General features: G+C 38.4%; 2 long non-coding RNA genes across 4 annotated transcripts in view; one reads left to right on the top strand and one right to left on the bottom strand.

Annotated features, from left to right (window-relative positions):
• The window catches only part of LOC121071949, a 76,305-nt gene that overhangs the window by 24,224 nt on the left and 27,719 nt on the right, over positions 1-24,362 (bottom strand). The window contains exon 1 of one of the 2 annotated variants that reach the window (XR_005820869.1): positions 2,795-3,188. The exons of the other annotated variant lie outside the window; for it this stretch is intronic. This is a non-coding gene — a long non-coding RNA (uncharacterized LOC121071949). Of the gene's footprint in view, positions 1-2,794; positions 3,189-24,362 lie in introns of those variants that run through there. 2 annotated transcript variants of the gene reach the window in all.
• Positions 8,802-24,362, top strand: part of LOC121071947 — a 31,312-nt gene continuing 15,751 nt past the window's right edge. The window contains exons 1-3 of one of the 2 annotated variants that reach the window (XR_005820866.1): positions 8,802-9,334; positions 11,432-11,546; positions 14,326-14,394. This is a non-coding gene — a long non-coding RNA (uncharacterized LOC121071947). The remainder of the gene's footprint in view (positions 9,335-11,431; positions 11,547-14,325; positions 14,395-24,362) is intronic. The other variant, XR_005820865.1, reaches the window with a different exon arrangement.

The following is a 24,362-nucleotide window of genomic DNA, read 5'->3' on the forward strand; positions in this document are numbered from 1 at the left end:
CTGCTCTTCTTCCATCTTGCTTCAGAGTTTCATAGGGCCTGCCTAGAGCCAACATAAATCAAGAAGCCTCATTTCGAAGTGTCACTGCAATTCCAAGGGCGACTGACAACTGCAGCTGCCAGTTGTTAGTGTCTTTTAAAAAAAGAAAAAAGAGTTATAGAGAAAATTTTAAGTTGGATTTCAATGAATGTAAGCTCTGATTATTTAGAATATCAAGTGCTACCTGATATCTGTGTGATAGGACACAAATTTGACTGATTTTCAGTCAAATCTGGTCACCTAAGTAAGGCTGAAGTACTGAAAGGATCTGAATCAAAGTCCTTTCACAGAACTGCAAACAAAAAGGATGTGCTGATTTACTAAAAGTTTGCAGAATGTGAAAATGAATTTTTGTCTCCTATATTGCAGCTTTGAAACATTCTTGCAACACAAAGACCTAATTTCAAGGAGAATAAAGTGACCTAAACATACTTAAAGTATTATTAATTCCAGGAATAAATACGTTAATTTTATTTCATGCCTCTGAATAGATCTTTTCCAAGTTCAAGTATAAGAGGAACTTATAAGAGGATGCTTTTTCTCATGACTTGATCTACCTAACATAGACTTCAGACAAAAAAATTCTCAGGCAAAAACACCAAAAATGCAGAAACGGAACATGCATTGCTTGGAGTTGATGCTGTAACTCAGATCAAGTGATGTAAAACTACAAAGGCTCTAGGCAGACGCTTCTCTCACTGTTGGGTAAGAAAAACTCTCAGTGAAATTGTTTCTAACTTGCAGTAGGAAATTCGGTCCTGGGTATTCTGAATCTTGTTTTTAAAGCATACAAATTTTACTACAATCTTTTATAAAGGTTTTCATTGGATTTCATTAGTGTCTACAGACATCACTGAGGTCAAAATTGGAGTGAAGATGCAGCACACAAAAAAACACCTAAGAGCTTGAGAGCCTCAGCAAACTAAGTATGATAACTGAGTTTGGACAGCGATATAATTTACAAAAAGGTTTGGTTGCCCACATGTATGGACTGCATCAATGTTTCTTTTAAAGCAAATAAGTTTTCTAAAACCCAAATTCAGTCACAAAGCTCTATATATTAAGACTGATTATGCCTACTGCCATTTTAAATGACTGGTAGGTGAAGACTGACAAAGTTTTTAGTCCTTTCATTTTAAATAATGACATATGGCTTAAGATGTCATTGTAGTGAGAATATTCTAACATATAACTAGCATTACTCTTTCAAATCTGGTATGTAGAGATGACTAGTTATTAAATAATAAAATGGAACATTTTAAGCTAAAGAGCATTAGTCTCAGCAAAGGTGTCTTTCTACTTGTACAAACAGGAAAGCTGTGGAGACCTCAGTAGGAGTAAGCCCACAAACCTGTGGTGTGTGTGCTGGTGCTGATGTGCTCTGCCATTTCAGAACACTACACAAAAGTGTTAGATGTATCAGTGCTCCCAAGAAATCCAGTTGTTCTTTTAAAGGGAATACCAACAGCTTGGCTTTCTTCCTTTTCTCCTCAGATGCTCTTCTGAGAGGAGAATGAGTTCATCCAACATTATTCATAGAAGTTATTCCTAATGAATGAAGTAAAAAAAAAAAAAATAATTTACCTTTATGAATGACCTACAGAAAACACTCAGGCATAGCTCCTAGTAGGAAAAAAAGAGGATGGGCTGTGGAGCACTGAAAAGGCTTAAGGCAACCAATGGTGAAAGTTTCTCCTCAGGGAAATGAAAACATTAAGCCTCACAGGATGATGAGGAAATGGAAATCACACCTGCAGCAGCCTACCTGACACCTAGAGAGGACCCTTCCTTACAGCTTTTAAAAATAAAACTGTGTAAAACAAAGCCAGAAGTGGTCTCCTACAGTAGAGCGGGCACGTACATGTACTCACACGTGTTCCCTACAGTGATAGGTAACTCTTTTGCCCTTCTTTAAATTTCCACAGCTATTAAAACTAGAAAGTTCTCCGTTTCAGAATGTATGACATATGTTCCTAGAGCACGTACTGCACCAGGGCTGCCTTGTATTTAGTTGTTCTGCTGTCTAGTTCTTGGACCAAAATCAAGTCTGGGTAGAAAACAGGCTCTGAATGATCCAGATGAAGGCAGTTCTGGACATGCATGGGAGTGATGCTCTGGGTACATACGGAATTGTAATGTTAAACCAAAAGTTGCCCAGATGATAACTGGCAGCACCCTTTATACTTTTTCTCCTCAGAAAATCCAAGTCTTTCTTCAGGTGGTAACTACTAGTTAAGGTTTATACGACCCTGAACCACCAGTGTAGCCAGTCAAGCAATAACTGAGAAGAGCACAGCAGCAGGATTGGCAGCATGGCTTTGAATTTCTGCCCATTTCTGGCTGATGTGGTCAGTGTTTGGCCTTCTCTGGTCCTGCCAGGCAGCAGGATTCAGTACCCCAAGTGCTCCATCCTCCACTGGGCAGCAGCAGGTTAGGTACTGTGCAGCTGCTCAAAATGAATAACTATTTCCTTTCCATTTCATACAAAGCTCTCATTGTTTTGAATGTGAGCACTGGAAAACTAAGTACATCACAGTCTGTTACATGGTCATACAGGTTTTCTACACTTTTGCATGATTTTTAAACATTTTTTAAACTCTGCTTGCAATTTTAAAAATAGTATTAGACACACAAGCATATATAAAATGCAAATGGAAGAGGTGAAATAGTCTACATTTGTTAGATGACTTTTTAGAAATTTTTAGGTACTATTATCATATGACACTGGAAGAACCCTTGCACATTCTCCAAATACCTTAAGCGACTGGAACACATGAAGAGAGGAAAGTCCAGTGTCGTGCTGAAGCTTTGCTCATACTCAGAGCTGACCTTGCAGTGAAACTGAAAAACAGACACCATTCTCTTAGGGCAGCCTTCCTATAAATCACACAAATCTCTCATACTCTGTAACACAATTTGCATGCTCAGGAAGCTAAAGTGTTTATTTAAAGCTGCATGCACATACATGAAAAATTCAGACCATAATAGGTTACCCTCTTTTACATCCTGCTTTGCTAATCAGTTATCTATCTTGGATAAAAATAAGTGTTGATTTACTTGCTGAACTTTGCTTAAGACATTCCACACTGAAGTCCGGATGAATATACCACAACTAGCACAAAATATAAAAGGCAAACCAAGCAGCCAGGGAGGAAAAAAATAATAATAAAAAAATAAAAAAGACAAAACAGAAAAACCACTTGCTCAAGACTTTACATTTGCTTCTTGAACTCAGTCATGCAGAACATGGTTGGATTCTCGAACCATGTTTTCACTGCTCCTAGCCAAGTCAACAATTTGCATTATTCCTAGTGTTCAGCTTGTGAAGCAGAGCACACAGATGTAAGCCTGTCAGCTTTTCCAGTGAAACTCACAAATATTTTCCTTCCACAGAATACTAGGTTCTTGACTCAGTGTCTTTCTAAGCAGACGTTACTCATTAGAACACAACAGCTGTAATTCAGATTTCATTTACATTACTTTCTTTCAATGAGTCAAACAGCACATTTAGATGAACAGAATACCATGTCTATAATAGGTTTTACCAAAAAGAATGGAAAATTACTCGTGCTTTTTAAAGAGTTCAAAGGGTTATGAAGAGGGCTTTCATGCCTAACCTACCTACACTTCATTTGAAAATACTAACAGTGCTGTTTATATATGTTTAATACTATCACAGCATACTGATGGTAATGCTGCAGGTTTAAATGCATTACCCCACACAGCCTTTACGATCATATGCAAACAGCAAGGCTATTTCTTTTCTTTTGCCTCAAAAACGTGGAATATACTGGGTGGAGAACTATTTTGGTTTTGCTCCTTTTGCCAAAGGCTTATAATAATAATGGATGAAATGAAAACAGCAGCAGCATTAGTAGAAATAACTATAAAAGCTAAATCATACTTTGTCGATGTTACTTTTTTGGAATGTTTTTATTACTTCCTATTACTTCTACAGTGTACAAGAGCAGTGTACAGTGCGTCATATAGTGAGTTCAGGGTACTTTTTAGTATGGCTTTCAATAAATAATTAATAAATAATACAGATCCATCTTAGCAGTCAGTACTCATCAGGTTTTTGCACTTCAACATGTAAGTATCAGAGGATCAACCCTACAATAACAAAAGGGAACAGGGGTGTGAAAATGACGCTCCAAAAAAGTTTCTGAGAAGGTAGACTACAGGACCCAGATCCGTGTTGCCCAAAAAGCACGTTCCCACCACCCAGCACAGTCAGGGCCCCTGCAATGCACACAGCTCTCTGCAAGATGAGCACAGTGCCACGGCAAACTTCCCTAAGGTTCAAGAGGAAATCCAGCATTCACTCCATTTCACACAATATGCATCTAAGCAATTTCTAGAGGGAATGGAGGCCCCAGAACAGACTTCAAGGTGAGCCCCAGAGACACCATACCGTACTGGCCTGAAGCAAGAAAAATGGGAGGTTGGCCAGGCAAAAGCTCGGCAGTGTCAGCTTTTCCACAACCCATCAGACATCTCAGAATCAGTAACTACAGTACAGCTGCTAGGCCTGACTGTATGAAGTCCCTCTAAGAATTACTTGAGCAAAAGGAGCCTAAACTGTTCAGGATAAAGGATTTATAGATTAACATTGTTAATTTGAACAACATTTGACAATGGGTCTGTCCAAACTGCAGGCAGTGTAATTTGTACAATTAGTTCATATATAGTTAAATATATGCAAAACAAATCCTGTCCTGTAAAATTCTGTATAAAACACCCCTCAGGAGCTAGGATAGACTATCTACCTCATTTCCATTTGGAACTTAATTTTATTTTAAGCCTTCAAAAAATGAGAAGTTCACAAAGAAAGGCCATAAATAAGACTAACCTCAATGACACCCAGTCTTTGTTAAAAAAAAAAAAAAAAAAAGTGCTATCCTTTCAAATCATAAGAAAGTATTTAAGAGAGTTTTATTTTCAGGTTTAATTTCAGAGAAAAGGTTTGATATGATATTACTCCTCAGTCTTTCCTTGCACATATTTCATAATGTTAAGCCTGGACTCCAGCCTTATAGACTGGAGCAAATGTTAAGCATGCTGTTACTTTTTAGGATTTGATCTTTCACAGCCTAGTAGAAAAGATCTTTTCCTCCTCTCTGTCTTAAGGTCTGTTTATCTTTTCTCAGGCAGCTTCTGCAAACATGGAATTGCAATGGCCAAAGAAGTTTCAGTGTTAGACTATGTTTACTTTTCATTAGGCAACTAATCAGTCTATGGATTAGTTACAAACTGTAGATCTTCCATCATTCCAGAAACCTGCATCTTCACGAAGGTGTTTTTTGTTTGTTTGTTTGTTTGTTTTAATTATAAAAATTAAACAAGCTCAAGTTTTCTTCATTCACTGAAATAATTTGGCTAAGTGGTAGCCACCTGCTTTTTCATGTAATCGTAGAAATGTAACCATTACATTTTGTTCAGCATAATAAAATATACTGCACACCTGTTGTACTCTTGCAGACATAGTGCATTTGGTCAATGGGTCATAGAGAAACATTATATTCAAGATGAGAAAAAACAAACAGGGAAGAACAGGCTTTGGTCACACACACAAACTGCTGCATTGGATCAGAACTCCAACTATTCTGACATTCATCTCCCATAGTAGTTGGTACCATTTGCTTCCAAGAAAAGCAGAAAACATTCTTGCTGAACAGAATAACAAACCCTAAAATTAAACTTTCCTCCTGATCTGTCATTGCCAAAGGCTAGTTTTATGTACAACTGTATGCAATTCCTTCCAAACACTTTCTTCTTGTACTGTACTGTAAATATTTTGATATCTATAATTTATTTCTGAGACTGACAGTTAAATTTCTGTGAAAACTTTCTGATTCCTCAGTACACATTTTTATTGAAATTCCAAATGGAATATTTTGGTAAGCAAATCAAAAATTTAAAGTCAGCATCATGGAAATTGTTTATGGCAAAATACCATCAGTGTCTCTTGCTGCATGTTGTGCTAATACATCTGAACAGCGTATATCTGGGTGCCCCTAATTTCCATTTCAACCATTGCCCGTCACTACATTAAGCAAAGCAATTCATTCACTAAGAAGAAGAGACTACTCGTAATTAGCATGCAAGAATCACTTATTGTGTTTCTAGAACATTTGGAGCATGCATTCAGCTCTAGGAAAATATGAATATTTTTATTTTTGTAAATAGAAATTTTCTGTGAAAACATGACATTAAACAACTCACTAAAGTCCCCAGGTCTCATTTTTTCAACTGCTACTCCTCCATTACAACCACCAGAGCAAACCTGTTGGTTTTAACTCTACTTTCATCTCCAGTTATAATTCCATTGCCTTCAGTGGGTACTCTAGACAGGGATCTGTCCTGTCACTTGCACTAGATGTGCTCGGTTCCATTTTTTCTGTTATATGTAAAGACAAAATTCCATCACAGAGCATGATACTATTGCATAGCACAGAACTACATGCTTGCTTCTTTCAAACAGATTCCTGACCTAAAAGTTGTACCATCAGTTACGTTACAGAAGATTTGGGGCCAAATCATATAGCAGGCAGGTGATTTGATAGTGAAGAAAGAGAGAAGTGGAAATCATTAGAAGCAGAAAGTCTATAATATTCACTGCAGAATGGAACTGAACCAACAAGACCTCAAAGGCAAACAACCCTGCTCCAGATCCTCACCATTAGCCTGATTAAAATGAGACCTGCAGGTAACCTATCACTTAAAATTGTTGAAAACTACAGAAATGTATGCACAGGCATATGTTCCTTGTTGCACAATATGCTGGGAACTTTGCATTTTTGCAAACTGTATTTCAAACTGTTACCATTTAGAAGTTACTGTGTTTAATTCCTGATGGATTTTCCTTCTTTCAGAAGGAAATCTGAACAAACTGAAACAGTTAAGAGATAGGCATTAAGGGAACAGGGTGACTCATTGCGGTGTCAGAATGGTTAGCCACAGCCATTTTGAAGCTCAGGAGCTTCACTGTTAGCGATAGGAATCTGAGAGCTACTTGACTTTCCTTTCAACATAAACAAATGCGATAAAATACAACATGCTTAGTTTTACTCTTGTGAAATAACTGATTCTATCTTTAAAGATCTGTTACTATTGAGCGCCTTGTTTCTCTCTGTTCGCACGCTGTGGCTTTTCTTTGTTTGGGTTATTTTTGTTTTGTTAATTTTTGCATCAGATTTGGCTTTTTTTTTTCTCAGTACTGCTAAAATGCTATATGCGTCCTCAGTCCTGACATTCCGACCTTGGTTCTACCTAATCCAACACCTCATTTTTGCCAAACTCTGTTTAGGCTAAAATGGAGCTGTAAGGGAAGAGTCTAGAGAAGTGGGGAACACATGTAGAAGCCCACCAGAAAGAAAAAAGCGCCAGTGACAGGTAACCCAGTCTATACTTTTACGACAGTATATTGAGTGGCAGTAAGCACACATTAACTGCAGAGGAGCAGACTCCATTCCTCTTTCTCTCCTCTAACCATTGTTAGGGATACAAAACCTGAGATGCCACTCCTTTATCACCTACGCTTCAACATTCACATACTCTACTGAATCTCTTAAACACTTTCTTCATACAAAACTCTTCTGTATTCCCTCCTACATTTCCGCACAAACTTTCTGCTGCATCTTGTGTTTTTGCCCTCATTTGTTTACCTATACCTGAGAACAAAGCATCTCGTAGGATGTACTATACACATATGAACAGCTTATAGCTGGCCTGCCAGAAAGCTTCTAATCTTCTAATCTAAGTGGTTTGGGATGCTATAGTAAAAACAAAACAACAAGAACAACAAAGCCAACAACAACTCACCCAGAATATTTTCCTTATTATTGCTTTCTTTTTTGTCTTTAGCAGACTTGTTCTGCCTGGATCCAGAAAATCCACATACTCTGCTGTGAACTCTGATTGCTGCAGTAGCAAAAATATTATATATATAGCATATTCTTAAATCAGCTAGCAGATCTTAAGAACTTACAACTTTAAAAAGAAAGCAGAGGGATCCCAAATAGTGCTTCTGCTTTGTTACGTTAAACACATTGCTTTTCTCAACAAATCCAGAAAATTATTTTAATGGTTAACCATGGAGGTTTTTTTGATTAATTTTGCTGAATATTAATAGCCTCCAAATTTTACTAACAAAAAATGGAGACACTGAGGTTTTTGAAAGCTAGTTTTATCCAACAGTTAAATAACATCACCCAGAGTGATAATATCACCCACAGTTTTTGAAAGCTAGTTTTATCCAATAGCTAAATAATATCACCCAAAAAGTGGAACGGAACATACAAATTGGTTCAATCTCTCACAATGCCAGGCCTGCTAATATCATTGACCTCAAGGAAGTATAATATGCTCTAAAAATTAGGCTTTTAGCAAAAGAGAAATTTAGCCTTTCAGAAGATTAATTAGATTTCAGCGGAAAATAAATTGATAGTGATGACCTCCTCTTCCAAAAATGTAGAGGTTTTACTTTACAAATGACCATTTATTGGTGGAAAAGCATGAAGAAACTTGTATTAATAAATTATGGCCCCACAGAAGCACTAAATTCTATATGAAAGAAAGAAAAACACAGTCCCCAGGGTGAGAGAAATGTTTATACTGCAGAAGAATTACATGTCTGGTAGGGTAGCATTTCCTTATCAGGGTAAGACATTGCTAAATTGATGCTTTACTCTCCTCTGGTATGTTTATCCCCTCCCATATCACCTCCTCCCTGGTGTGGCCTTTTAGAAACTATAAAGATATTTCAGATTTTAAGACCATATTATGACATCCAAAACTGATGTTATTTAAACACAACCGTTCTATGTAACTATGCCTTCAAAGTAATTCTAAGGATTTCTTTACAAGAAGAACTGATGCTCATAAGATTAATATTTTGTAGAGGAACCTTTCAAGTGAAGTGGATTTTTATGAGTGAAATTATCACAAATTAATGGGAATACTCAAACTCCCTGAAAGTGGTTGTGGAACAGCCCCTAGTACAGAATAAGAATGCTTGATTGCATTAACCAAGTATTCCCACTTAGACTTGTTTTGCTCTGCCTATTTTAGGACTTAAATATTTTTATATCAACCTAAAAATAAACACTGCTTGGTTTCTATAATAGAAAAAATATAACCCACAATAATAAAAAATGGATTAAAATGACTAAGACTGGCATATCACCACGTGCACAGTTGGTTTTTCTTTTCTAAGTTCCAACTTATCTGCTGGAGAAGAGTATCAACCTACCATTTTATACAAGATTACTTGGAGCAATGGAAACCGTACCAGGTAGGATAAAATGAAACAACCGTTTAGTAGATCTTTCACACCTTGAGTTTGTATTTATGTAGAATGATAAATGCATTTTGTACCTGTAAACATTTATGTGCTGCAGGGTAGACAGCTGGGATTTCATTTTGATTCTCCTTCACTTACTTTATACGCTTCACTGGTTGTATTTGCATACGCTATTGCAAGCAAGGGCACTAGGATCGGTCTCCAGCTTTGTTGAAATGCCATGCTTTCTTTGTTTGCATAAATACAGCTGTTTTGACCCACTCTTTTCCTTCAGGGCTGCTATATGCATTTAGATTCTACAGTTATACTGTAGTTCTCTGCTGAAAAACGTAACGCTCTGTCATTGTTGCGATAATTTTCTTCTACCAGTTACGATTTTTTTTGGTGGCAGTTTGCAACTGTGAGCATCAGGAGACTGCTGTATATCCAAAACCCTGCAGATAGAAAGACATAACTACCTCAGGGGATGAAGCCCTGGATTTCAAAGGGCAAGCACAGCAAGTAAAGGGAGACCGAGGCTATAACCATCTCATTTTCTTTGGATCATGCCTGCACGGCTACTTGCATCTCATAGTCATATAGACCATGCTAACGCATATGTGTGTGTGCAAGACCAGTCCTTTGGAAATATTCAAAATTCCTTCGACTCCTTAATTTGAGATGAGCTCATCCCAAAACTACTCCATCTGCTTCTTGCTTAGGCAGAAATGAGCCAGAGCGTTGACTAATATGCAGCTTAGTTAAGATAGTTCTGAAAAGATGACTGTAATAATCATCAGCACTAATGCCTTATTCTCTGTTAGACTGAAGAAGTGGCTACCTGTTGCCAGCCACCACAAGGTGCAAGATGAACTCTCCTAAGCTGTTTCCCCTTACAGAATAATGGAAACATGGAATTTTTGCACAGATGTCACAGTCCCATCGCATTTACATTATCTGTCCTTTCATGGGTGCCAAATAAACAGAACTTCTGACTCATTTTTACACAATACCTTCCCCAGCTGTTTGCCACGAATCTTTTTCAGATGTATGTTTTCTCTGAAATGATTATTTTCTCCCAAACTCCCATCAGCCTGCCCTTCAGGTCAATGTATCATAACTCTCAGTTTTGTAGAAGCTGTGCCAGTTTTATCATCCTTTAAAAAATTCATGGTGCTGTTCATTTCTCTGACCACTTTTACAGACTTCATTTTTGAAACACTATGTTTGAACCTGTCCCTTTCACTCCAAGTCTTCCCCCACTCTTGCATCCAATCTTTTGATGAAACTGCATGAGAGATCTCTACAGATTGTCATTCTAATAGTATTTACCAATTTCTACATCTACTTTCCCTTTCTCTATATCTGCCCCCTTTCCTCAGTGCTTTCTGTAACCTAAACACTTAGAGAGAGGCTGTGATGCTTGGTAACCTCTTGTACAATACTAAGTATTTAAGACAGACAATTGTTCATTTTAAACTTCTTCAGCGAATTTAAAGCATATGGTTTACTTTAATCCTATCTGATGAATTCTCAGAGGGGATCAAAGGGCTTTGCTGAGTGACACAGACACGTACAGAATCTGCAAGTCTACAGGCACCTACGCCCATCTATTTTCTGGCTGCTCTTGTGCTCATGGCTGCATGGTCCTGCTGCCCCACAGCTGATAACATGCAAGTCTTTCTTGATGTAGTAAAATATTCAGCTAGCTTATGAGAAACCTCGAAGGAGGGACTTCTTGGAAATAGAGCTGAGAGCAGAAACACAGCAGAGAACAGACTGACCTAGGCTTAAAAGAAAAAAAAAAATAATCTTGCATTTTACATGCTGTTTGCTGATTGTCAGCTGGAAGAAAACTATCACCTATCCACAACGTGAACAGATCTTGAAGGTGCTCCACTTCCACCTGTCTAAAATGCCTTGGTTTAAGTCACTCATGTTTTTTTATTTTTTAACCTAATGTGCCCTGTGTCCTATAAATATTGCTCCTATCATTTATAAAGTGTTGCAACAGAGCTCTTTAGAAAGAATGTGAAGCAAAGGTTTTATGCTGCTTGTGGTATTTGCAGCCTACGTTAACTTGAATGACACCATTTTTTTTCTTAACAGATATCTAAAGAATGCGTGTCTGCATCTCATGCTTCCTCGCTGGAATGTACTACAGCCAGTGGACACAAGAAGCACATTTTCTCAACCACGGAGCATATATTATTGATGGAGTAGTGTAAGTAGCCAAATCCAGGGCTGGATTATTTTCAACTGTATTTTATACGGCTTTATTTTTTTCCCCCTTCCTTTCTTCATTCCTTAAATATTGCAGATAATGATCATCCCTCACTTTCTGATGACAATTCCACCTTCTCAAAAACTCAAAACTGTGCTTTAAAAGGCTACAGATATCAGTGTGTCATTTGTATGTATTTGATTTGATCCTGATATCAAATCTTTGAGTATGGGTGCTCTCAACACCTCCACAGCACCCATTTTATACTTGAAGCAATAAGGAGAGAACTCAAGAGACTGTATTTTTTGGCTGACCTTGCAAAGGTCAAAAGTCTAGCCCACTCCTCTTGTCTTTTGACAAACTGCATTCCAAAAAGCATAGTGATTCAGTGATATTTCTAAGGAAATAATCAAGAAATCATAGTAGATTTTTTTCATGCACAAAAACATCTAATCAGGAAATGAAGCTATAAGTAAAGAAACATTTCCTTTGCGCAGCTTCATTATAGTAGATGGTCACTTTAAATTGACACGCTTCCTCTGCTGTTGTCAGAAACCTCATCACCCCTACGTATAGACACAAGTTTTGTCAAAAAATTCCAATCTATAAACACACATGGTATAAACATATAAAATGAACTTGATTAATATCAGACATTTACATTAAATTTGCTGATGCTCTTCCAAATCTTCTTCCCCTCCAGATTTACTCCTAGAACAAACAAGCTTTCATAATCAGAAACTCCTCTCACATCGCACTGAGATGAAGGAAACACTGAAGCTTCAGTTTCTAAGGGCTGTCTGGTGCTATTTTTCTCCTATCTCTGTCTATTTGGAACTTGCTTTGCAACTTTTGATCAAAAGGCTTGCTTAGATCCAAAGAAAAATCTCTCAGAATTACCTTCCCAGCAAGACATAGTGTTACTGTGCTGCCCTTTTCAAAACTGAAGCCGGCTGTGCTGACCACCGAAGAGCACTTGCAGGTTGATCTCTGTTATGGGGAAGCGAGCTTGATCAGCATGGTCAGGAAAAAGTGCAGTGGAGGCAGCAGCTCACCGCAAACCCTCGTGTGGTGTCCCTCAAGTCACTGCTCTGCCCATGTCCCTTGAAAAGCTGAACAGGGTCATAGGCTAGTGTGTGTGGTCAGGAGAAAGTGGGTGGCCAAAGACTAGGAACTGGAGTTCACCAGAATACAATGTACATTAAAAGAATCTTTATGTGGTTTGCTTGTCAAAGGTTAGGCAGCTGTGCTTGCATCCACACCTTCCCTAGTTACTAGTGCTTATTTTTCTTTCCCTTTATTCCCCGCCCCGCCGCCCCGACGAGCTAAGACACTGTCTTACAATATCACTTTTCGGCTCACAGTCTTAGTAGGATGAATTCAAAGATCAGCTGCCAGCAGTTTTACTTCATGCTGGCCCACAACCAGTGATTTGCTTTCACACCAATTCACAGAAATCTTTCAGCCAAGAACTTCAGACCCAAACCTGTTGACATGACACCTAACTGAGCTACTTCAAAGGTGATTACACTTGTGTACACGCTTGTGTTTACACGGTGGTTCCTACAAGGAAGTTATGCTGCATAATGTCATTCATTGTTCTTTGAAGAATGTGCTCCAGACTGCATATCCTTTGTGCTGAATTTCAATGGGCTGATTAGGAAGTGGTGAGTGATGCATGGCCACTGCAGCAGCCAGTGGCTGTGTAGAACTGCGAGTTAAACGTGAAGGGTCTTGTTTGACAGAGGTTGAAGCATCAACCAGCAGCTCTCAGAAGCTCTACATGAATTAGAATTATATACGTAGGTTCTCTCACACACACTGCAGTGAACCTATGCCATGTCATGATCTGAAAACCAAAGAACATTTCAGTAACAACTGTCTCTCCTTGCTTTCTCCAAGCACTTAGAGAGGCATTTAAAAAAACAAACAAACAAAAAAAAACAACCAACCAACCAAAAAAACATTCTTAATTCTCAATTCAATGATATTTTCCTGACAATACAAGAGTAAGCAGAAAAGAATCAGTAAAAAGTGTAATGCACTTACACTTGTTGATGTGAAAGTATACATACTAACACTTTAAAAACACCCAAGTCCATAGCGGTCTAGCACCTCCTTTCGTGTGTCATCACCATCATCTCAGCATCACCTTTATCATGTCACTCCAAGTGTACCCTCACTTATTTCTATTTTTAGAGCCTTGCGCAGCTCTAGTTCCCTACGTTGAAGTTACCCAGGCCAACTCTGTCTCACACTGATGTAGAATAAGGGCAAGAGGAAGGAAGAGCATCAGACAAAACAGCTCTGTCACTTCTAAAAATGATGCAAGAGTAAAAAGTCATACTTTGTTTGAAAATCTTTAGCATCTCCAAGTTGGGAGCAAAGGATTGAAATTTGACAGAACCTGGCCCAACATTTTTTTTTTTTTTTGTGAAAATCTACCAAAACCTGTCCAACGCACAAACATTTGAAACATGACAGCTTGCATGCAGTTATTGGGATCTGCCCCATCATCATTACTCCAGAGACTCCATCTGTGCTGGAACATAGCCAAGGATTCAGCAGGGATCTTCTGCTATGGGAGCTCTGGGTTGCATTGGGCTCTGCAAAGTCTGTCTCCTGTATTTTCAGTTATTCATACAAGTGAAGTTTTTAGTCATCAAACTGTTATTCCTAATAACAACACTGATAATCCTTATTAAGCTGTGAGTAAGTTTCAACACCTGCAGAAGCAATGTGGTGCTCAGCTTGGCCTCATTGATCTTAATCTGCACAGAAACCTGATGAAGAGAATTCCCATGTGCTTGAAGGCTCCTGTTGCAACAAAACAAGAACTACTGAAAATGTAAGCATAGCCCTGGATGTTTTTGTCCATTACTCCTCAGGCACGTATGGGAAGATTTACTGAGACCATCTGGACCTATTCTGGTTCTTATCAAGCAGCAGAGGGTTTTTTTTTTCTTTCCTTCCTTGCCAGTTCTGTTTAAGTGACTCATCCACTAATGTCATTTAGCCACAGCTTTCTGTCTTTGCCAGAATGAGTTTCCATTGAGCAGTACACCAATGGGGAGGGAAAAAAAAAAGAGCCTAATGACATCTCCAGTTTTATATGCTTCGTGCAAGAAACCTCACTGTTTTAATAAGGGGTATTTCAAAACTCCTTCATTTAGTTCTAAACAATATTTGTCCAGGTTTCAAAGGCCAGAGAGATGACACAGGAAGGGCAGAAATGGGTCAAGCACAGTTACTTAAGTTAAGAAGGACCATGTCTTAATTAAAACCTTTTTTTTTTTTTTTTTTTTTTAATATTTTCTTTTGGTTGGGAAAAGGGAAAATTCATTAGAAAAAGGAATGAATGAAATTTGAAGTTTCATCACCTTGATGAGGTCACACATGATGAAAATCACAGGGAGAAAGGTTTGGGATATAAATGCACAGGAAGAGAAAATGAATTTAAAAAATGTAACCAGAAAATGACCACTGTCAGAAGACATTTGCTCAGTGGAAAATACCAAATACAGTATTAACAGAAAAACTTTCCTATCCTCATACACACACTGTGTCGATAAGGCTCACCAACTTAAGTGTCACCAGACTTCACTCACTTTTAAATAACATTTTGTGCAAAAATAAAAAGAAATAGATGGAAGATGATCCAAAAAAAAAAATTTAAGCAATTTATACTGTATCATACATAAATACCAGGCTAGAAAATGATAGACTCAAATATGCAAGAGAATCCAATTTCCATAACAAAAGTTTACTAAAGACTACATATAATAGTTATTCATGTCAACTACCATTATGCATAAAATTGGAAAGAAAGGAAAATTTGAAGGAATTAAGAACCTGTTTAGAGACAGCTAAAGAAATCAACCCATTCTTAAAATATATTAGCATACATTGACAGTCTGGTTTGTAACAAAAATGGGTCATTCACATGCAGAGACAGAATGTACCATTCTAAACATACAGGTATACAAGATACTGATCATTCTAGATGCCAAAGCAAATTAAAGGCCTTTGAGGGACTGCCTACCAGCCTCACGAAGGTCAAATTGCTTAAGACATGAACTTACTTTTCTTTTGTTCTAGATTTTGGTCTTACAAATACTTGCACCATTAACAATATTCTGGATTTTGATTCAGTTTGTGGCAGTTGCTGTTTATGAAAATCAGTTAGCAAATATTGATATCTTAAATTTCAGTATTTTATTGAGAAGAATCAGGCAGATTTCTTCTGTTCAAGACATGGGTAGACGATGCAGCCCATACATACCTGACATAACTAGAAAATGTTTGCATACTACAATAGAAAATCAAGGTTTACCCTTCATATTTACTGCAGTGACGTATTACTAGTTCTCCATACAGTAGATGAACTCTACGGTCCTTCCAAATGTTCCCATTGTCTCCTCCTAACCTTTTTACAGTTTATCCCTCTCACTTTCTAGCTTGATTTCCTTCTAAATATTTAATTTGTGACCCTTTTCCAATTCAAACTCCCCTGACTATAGCAGGTAGCTTTTTCAAGTAGGTATAATGCTTATCGAGAATGGCATCCATGCAGAATATTAGCAACACAGACAACGGGTGGTTATTTCTGATGTAAGAAGGGTCTAGGTGAGCTTCTTTTTCCTCATGTCTTCTGTTGTACTTAGAACTGGCCAGTACATCTGACCATGGACCTTCTGCAGGGACCACTTGTAGTGCAGAACTTCCTGAAATTAACACCAGAACAAAGAGGCTCCATGCATGTGCTAACACCCCACAGTACTTGGGCTCTATTTCTACACTAATCCCTCAGTACAGCATCACAGCCATGAAGTCAAGATTTCCATTCCAAACTAATCTCTATTTTTAACTTGTCTTGATTTTCCCATGGAGATATATTTTCACAAAAGAAAAAAACAAAATGCTATATGATTTGTGGCTGCCCTGAAATTATTTTGGAGAAAATTTGAGATAACTAAGCCAAGATATTTGAGTCAGAAAGTTTGAAAATTAACATCTTTCTGACTGTTCATGAAGTGGCTCGTGCACTGGTAGCACTTGTAAGAGAAGCCTGCTAGTTGTTGTTATTTATGAAGACTTTACTCACAAATTACTTGGCAATGTTTGCTTACAACCTCTAAAAGTCTACAATTCTGTTTTTCAGGATGTGTGGCAACACAGTAGGTTTCACCCTACTTCATATGTTAAAAATGAGAGCCTTGATCTACCTTAACTTGTGTGCGGGCAGCCCCACTTGTTTCGGTGCAAATGGAGGGGAAATGTTGACATGCTCAAGAAAAGCTGTAATTCTGAACAAAAGAGTGACAGTCATAGGCTAGAGGAATGGGTTGACTGGGCTATATCAACAGAAGCATAGCCAGTAGATCAAGGGAAGTAATTATTCACCTTTACGCATCATTTATTAGACCACATTTAGCCCTTCTCTGACCCTAAATGTAAATGTTGGTATATATTTGTCTGGGAATACTTGGCCATAAACAATAAATACTACATAAATGATAGTGTAAATGATAATCTGTGCTGCATTAGACTTTGTCTGGTCTTGGGTAAAATCCAACCCATGAGCTTCTTATTCCCCAAGCTGACCTGCACACCTTGGGCACTCTGTCCTCCAGTGACCTAGGGTCCTGGACAATCTCCTGGATTGCCTTCTCCTGTCCGTGATATCCATTACTTTGTGCCACTGCCAGATCCTTGTTCTGCTTGGCACTATGCTAGCATGCGTGTGAGACATGGATTCTACCCCAAAAAGTTCAGGTTTTCACTGCAAGTCAAACACAGTAACAGGCTGAATCAGAGAATGAGAAGGTTCTACAGGAATAGCAAAACAATGCTCCTTATTCTGAAAAACAGTAGTCATAAGGACACAGCATATTTATTACTGAAATATTCAAACAGATGCTCACAGGAAACTGCTTTGGTGGATCATTGCCTGTGTGAAATTTATTCTCACTCCTCCATTTTTATTCTTGGAGACCAAGAAGGTAAGTGTTAAATATAAAGCAAAGTGAAACAAAACAAACCCAAACTCCTGGAGAGCTCACTGTTCATCTCCACAAACACTATACTATCACTACCACAGAAACTCAAAACAATCCATTTAAATTTACTATTTCTACACACAACACACCGTCTCTGCAATGAAGCGGTGAAACAGCCCATTGGGACTACACCAACGCCTCTGCTGGCAGTAGACCTTGGAGGACAATTTTGGGGAGAAGTGCTTTGCTGGTGATCAGACTTCTGGGAACTGAAAAGTAGTCTGCACAGTAAGCCACCGTTTGGAGAGAGAAGTTTTGCAGTTCATGTGACAATAAGTTCTCTTTAAATTAATAGGACCTGAGAGTGCTTGCTTACACTTGAGAGCCTGGAATCCTCACTCAGTCTAGCAGCTGTTCCTAGGAATGACTTGTTATTCTTTATCAGCTGCATGATGAATCTGCCAGGGTCACAGCACACATTTTTTAATCCAAAAACACTGGCCTAGTACGCCACAGCTGGCTTGAGAAGGCTTCATCTCTTGCTGCAACTGCAGAGAAGGAAAATAGTCCTCAGTTTGGCTGATGCCTATAAAACATTGCTTCCAGATAACTTCCCTTGCTTGGATAAAAATTCACGTTTGGCTTTTATAAAATTTGTTTAGAAATGCACTAAATTTGTCAGGCAAACTCTACATGTATATAGCAGCTGAGGCCCCCTTTTGCTGGGACCCAGATGTTATGCAGGTGTGGACATCCTACATATGTATTTATAAGTACATGGAATTCATCTTAGGCATTAGCAGAAAATAAAAGCTTCAGCTATCTATGGAGTGAAAAAATATGGACAGATAATATTGTTTGGTCACCATGGTGGCCTTTGTACAGGACGCGGTGAAATTTCTTGTTTTATCCCAGTTTCCATAACTCATCTTCTCCCTTCCCATTCTGAGTTCTGTCTTCTCTCTCCAAACTGAGCTTTTGCATTTTGGAAAGCTTTTTTATTACACATATTATTGCTGTTCTCTAGAGAGAGAGAGAACTGGGATTAGATTTGACATGCTTAGAAACTCCAAAATTTAAGCATGATTTTTAATGACCCATGCATATTTATTCTTTTCAAAAGCGTACAAGTTTTATGTAAATTTATTTATTTATTTTATTTAATTTGTTTTCCCTGCCTTTGGCTGTTTTGTAAGGAATATCTGTTGGGACTTTTTGATAATGAACTGCTGCAGAGAGGCTAGAATTTTTCTCTTCTAGAAACTGTTGTGTTCAGATAGGTTTTGAAAGAAATTTACAGATAAGATTTATATAACTATGCTATTGATTTTAAAAGTAGGTAAACAAGAAACTAGAAGTTCACTTTCTCTGTCTATGCCAGATGTAGTATTTTATATGCACATACATACAAGAAGAATATTTTTGACACAGATTCCACAAAGAAGAGCTACTTTAAAAGTTTTCAATCATTCTGTTCATTTATTGACTCAAAAAAAAAAATCACTACATCTGAACAGCCAGCATAAAGGAAGCTATAATATTATATAAGTAGTGACACAAGCTTTTCTATAAAACTGTACTAGATAATTTAAACCACAATAAATAATGATAATTTAGGTGCTTCTCTTTTCAGGTTCCTGAGGAGAACCACTGCCAATTTTCTTGACCCTGAATACAAAATACAGCTGCTTTCATTCCTGGTAGTGATTCATCTTTCAATAGCTCCCAAGAGAAAGAGCTCAAATACAGTGGAATCAGGAGTTACCAGAGTAATTGTGAAAGAGCACTGTCAGGTTACTGTACTCCATGTACTCTCCCACAGGGAAGACTGTTTTAATAGCTGTGAGCATGTTGACAGCAGATCCTTTGCAACGTTTTGTGGCACCATCTTAAGTACTGCTCTCCTAGGAAAGCTGCACTTAATCCCAAAGGGCAGAAATCCTAAGGCCTTGGGCAAGTATTTATCTGATTTGACCAATATGCAATGGTTTGAACCAAGAGGTTCACAAAACATTCCTCTGAGATTAGGAATCTGTTTTAAAATGGGACCACATAATTTACTGGGACGTGTCCTTCCTGAATAAGTCAGTCAATGAACCTAGTGCCACTCAGCCCCTCCAATGGCCTACTGTGTTCTGAGACCACATGAACACCAGCATTACAGAGTCATAGAATCAGAGAAACACAGGGTTGGAAAGGACCTACAAGATCTAGCCCAACCGTCCTCCTATCACCAATACTACCCACTAAGCTACTAAATCATATCTCCTAGTGCCTTGTCCAGGCGCTTCTTGAACACTGCGAGCGATGGTGGCTCCAGCACATCCCTGGGCAGGCCGTTCCAGTGCCTGACCACTCTTTGAGAGAAAACGTTTTCCTGATATCTAAACTAAAGCTCCCCAGGGACAACTTGTGGCCATTTCCTCGAGTCCTGTCATTAGTTATCTGAGAGAAGAGGCTGACCCCCTCCTCATCACAACCTCCCTTCGGGAAGTTGTAGAGTGCAATGAGGTTTCCCCTGAGCCTCCTCTTCTCCAGACTAAACAACCCCAGCTCCCTCAGCCACTCCTCATAAGACTTGTGTTCCAGGCCCTTCACCAGTTTTGTTGCCCTTCTCTGGATACGCTCCAGGGCCTCGATGTCCTTCTTGCCCTGAGGGGCCCAAAACTGAACACAGCACTCAAGGTGCAGCCTCACCAGAGCAGAGCACAGGGGGACGATCACCTCCCTGCTCCAGCTGGCTACACTACTCCTGATACAAGACAGGATGCCACTGGCCTTCTTGGCCACCTGAGAAGATTGCCAACTCGTTCAGCTGAACATTGATCAACACTCCCAGGTCCCTCTCCTCTTCAGAGGCTTCTAGCCACTCTGCCCCAAGTCTGTAGGGCTGCATGGGGTTATCATGGCCAAAGTGCAGGACCTGGCACTTGGCCTTGCTAAACCTCATTCCATTTGCCACGATGGCTCTCAAATAGCATTAATGTTCAAACAATGACCTCTCTGCCTTATACGAAAATACTGGAGAAAGAATCAAGTTCTCTTGCTTTTAGTAACAGTTATCGGCAGTGCTTAAATCTGTACCTTTAGGAGAACATAAGAAATTGCACAGTAATCTATTGGTCTGCTTTATGTGCTTATGATTTCCACAAACTGGTGAAATTGGTCTATATTCACTTCAGGCACAATCACCATCATCAGACTGTTTTCACCACAGCTAGATGCAATGACCTCCTCTTAATGTCATTATTCTGTCTTCAGGGGATGGAGCACCAGTTTAATTCTGGTGAACACAAATGCCTTCTTCTGCCAGACAGAAGAGCTGAGGCAGAGCTGAATGCAGTCAGCATCTGAGAAAATTCACATTCAGCTCCTGTCCCAGTGAAGAAATAGGCGTAAACTATATTTTTGGGATGGATGTAAATTGTGTTTTAGGCAGAACAGAAAAACATTCATTAAGAAGGAAAAATTATGAATATACATATTTCCCCCTCTAATTTTGACTAATTTTGACTGTATTTAATACTTCGGGTCGTTACATTAGTTAAGACCACATTGCTGGGGAATTTGCAAAATAGACAAGTATAAGTCCCAGAAGAAAAAGAGAGGCTGATGACATAGCATACTGGATAATACTATAGGGTATTTTAAGCATTTTAAAGAAAAAGGAAACTGCTTTATGTGCAGAACCTTAACATCAGTAAGTGGCTGCTGGCAGAGGCAGAACAGCATAAGAGGAATGAGAATATAAGAAAGCATTATTTCACTTGCAAATCCTTTCAGTTGCTGCTAAACACAGTGTAGAATCCCAGGCAAGATTAATGTCTTACATCAAGCACAAGACAATCCCTAAGATAATACCCTAAAGAACTCACAGCACAGATTGATGTAGCTGAGCATTCAAATGCAAGTGCACAATTTCAGTTTCAGATAAAATGCTGCAATGTCCATACTGCAAAAATCCACAAGAGTGAAATAACTCAAACCTCCTCAAATGCTTAAATCTATGTTTCTTCAGCTATCATTGTTTTATCTTTTGTTTGGAGACTACAACCCTACGGTAACTGTGGAATTCTAAGGTGCTTTCAAGAACCACTGCAAAACTGTGTTTATTTTAATAATAAACCTACAACATAGTTACCAACCTGCAGACAACCCATTACATCAAATGGGAAAGTCTGAAGCAAGAAACTGAATTCCCCAAAGAGCTACTGGAAAACAGAAGAGCTAGCCATATACCCATGTGGGATATGGAAGTATTTGCAGTCTTTTTCACTGCCAGAAAGGGACTATCTGACAGAACGAATGAGGTGTTCCCTAGTGAAGGCAACCACAGTTAGTCACTAAAATATTTTCCTGACTATGAAAGAATAATGCGGTTTTAAAATGTCCAACTGATAATAGCAATAGCAGTTTGCTATTTGGAATATGCATGGAAACAGGGACAATAATTCTGTATAGATCTTTAATTTCGTAACACGGATGTTAAGAAAAACCATGAACAGTACCAGAAGCTTTTTTTTTTTTTTTTTTTTTTTTTTAAATAAATCTATACTGAAGAGCATGAAAGCTTACCGAAAGATGTTCAGAGAAATCTTGACTGGACCAGACAACATGGTTTGAGCAGAGAAAACTAACTGCTCCCTTCAGAGATAAGGGAGCCGCTAATATTGATTTATACATGTGACAATGTCCCTGTTGTACCTAGGTATTCTCTCTTAATCGGAATCCTTGCTATTTGCTTTCTGTTCCTCTCCTTTTCTCTCCCTAAGTCTGACCTGGCCCTAGGGATTTTAGTGAGAGATTTCTCACTGACTTTGGTAACTACCTGGTCTTTCTCCTCTAAATGACTTCATCAACACCTTTTCCTACCAGCGTTTTTGATATGAGCGTCCAATATTTCAGTAATTCCACACCCACCTTTTTAAAGAATGAAGATTTTTAACAAACAAAATCTACTACACTACGCTTCACTGTTTCCAGGATCATAATTTTGGTGGCATCGAGGAGTCTTCTTCCTGTATCTTCCCCTGTAAACTGAGTGTTCTTCAGCCTCCATGCACTTCTCACTGGCACCTCTCTCTCCATTTCTGCCAGTCCCCAGACATCTTTCTCTCTGATCGCAGAAAGCTCCTCTTAAAAAGGTTCAGTGGGATAAAGAATGTCCAAGATTAAACTATTAAAATTCTTTTCTCTCTCTCAACATTCCTAACATTTGTCTTTTTCCCCCCAAATTAATCTCCTCATATTCTAGCTCCAGGGTTAAAGGTATGTGGAATGTGCCACTTTTTCTTTACACCACTGGCTATTCATTTCTGAAATATTGTTAACATAGTTTACAATTTCACTTGGTTCATATTTCACATTAGCCACCTTATCTCATATTTGTTTTAGAAGTCCTTGTTGTTTTGCTTAATCTCTTTTCTATTTTGGCAGCTCTTCTATCAAAATACATTGCAAGAGCACAGTGAGATTTCACTAGGTTTTGACTGTATCTCCACAGTTCATCCACGTGGAGGAATTATTTCTTATAGCATTGATGATCAGATACATGTCTTTCAAACATACTTCATTGAGCAACATTCATTTCTTTCAACAAATTCTAATTATGCTTCCCTTAATCTTTATTTCTGAAGACTGCCTGTCTAAAAATACTGAATGTACACAGAAAAGATAACATGCAACTCTTCTGACTTTTTTTTTCTTCCTCACATGGAGGCTTTGTAATTCATTCCCATGTTGAATGCCATGTGGAATACTGATTTTCCATCCTACTTATGTTGTCATCTTTTGGTGACAAGGGACAGTTAGGTTTGTTATTTAGAAATTGCCAATTAAATCCATAAGTTTCCTGGAACTATGATATCAAGTCTTACATCCATTTAGCCCACTGCCTCCTCAGCTTTACAGGAAGTGCGAAGGAATAGCTACCATACTTTTCCAGCAAAATCCTGACACACCGAAGTCTGAAAGAACGTGGCTTTTCTTTTGTGCTGCAGAACATTATTTCAGGTTTATACAAAGAAGGTCTGAAATGTTTAAAGTCCCTGCAGCTATCTGTATGGACAGCTATTACCACAATGGGTGATTTAAATTTAGATGCAATAAAAAACTGAAGGTAAGGTTGCTCTTTCCACAATACTTCAACTGATTTGTAGTTTGTACCTGCTTGTTTTCTTGACCAAAACCATAGTCCACTCGATGTTATAGACAATGCATCTACAGAAAAAATAAGTTAAGCATCATCAGCAAAACTGCCAGTTAGGCAACTGATGTTTTGCTTTCCAAGGAAACCCTGGAAGACAAGGAGGTCCATACTTGGTACTTTTAGCACAGAGCTCCAGGCTGATAGTAAACTGAAATCAAACCACCCCTCCCCTTACCCCCTCCAAAATCCAAATCTGATCTAGATGTAATCTCAGAAAGACTAAATAAAAACCAGCATGCCATGGCCTCAGGATGCATTCATTTAATACAATGCACATTACAGCAATTGTCTTTTGCAGAGGAGTACTCATCACAAAATATTTATACATCCCCACTGCTGGGACCTGTAAACACACAAAATACCACCTGATATTAGAAGGGGGCGGGGGAGGATTTATGTGTTTTGTTCCCTTTGCCAATGGATTACCTTTGTCTCCCCAAGATAAACTTGTTAAGAGTATGTGTTCTGGCAACTCTTTTTCAGTTCCGACTGCCTAAAGCTAAGTACATTCATTATGTACAGTTATTATTTATTACTTTTCTGGGAGATGTTACACATAACTGCATGCTGGTTATGCAACTTTTTTTTTTTAAACAAGCAAAGGTTTTT

This window comes from Cygnus olor, chromosome 6 (assembly GCF_009769625.2).
Source record: "Cygnus olor isolate bCygOlo1 chromosome 6, bCygOlo1.pri.v2, whole genome shotgun sequence".
In the NCBI taxonomy this organism is placed as follows: domain Eukaryota; kingdom Metazoa; phylum Chordata; class Aves; order Anseriformes; family Anatidae; genus Cygnus; species Cygnus olor.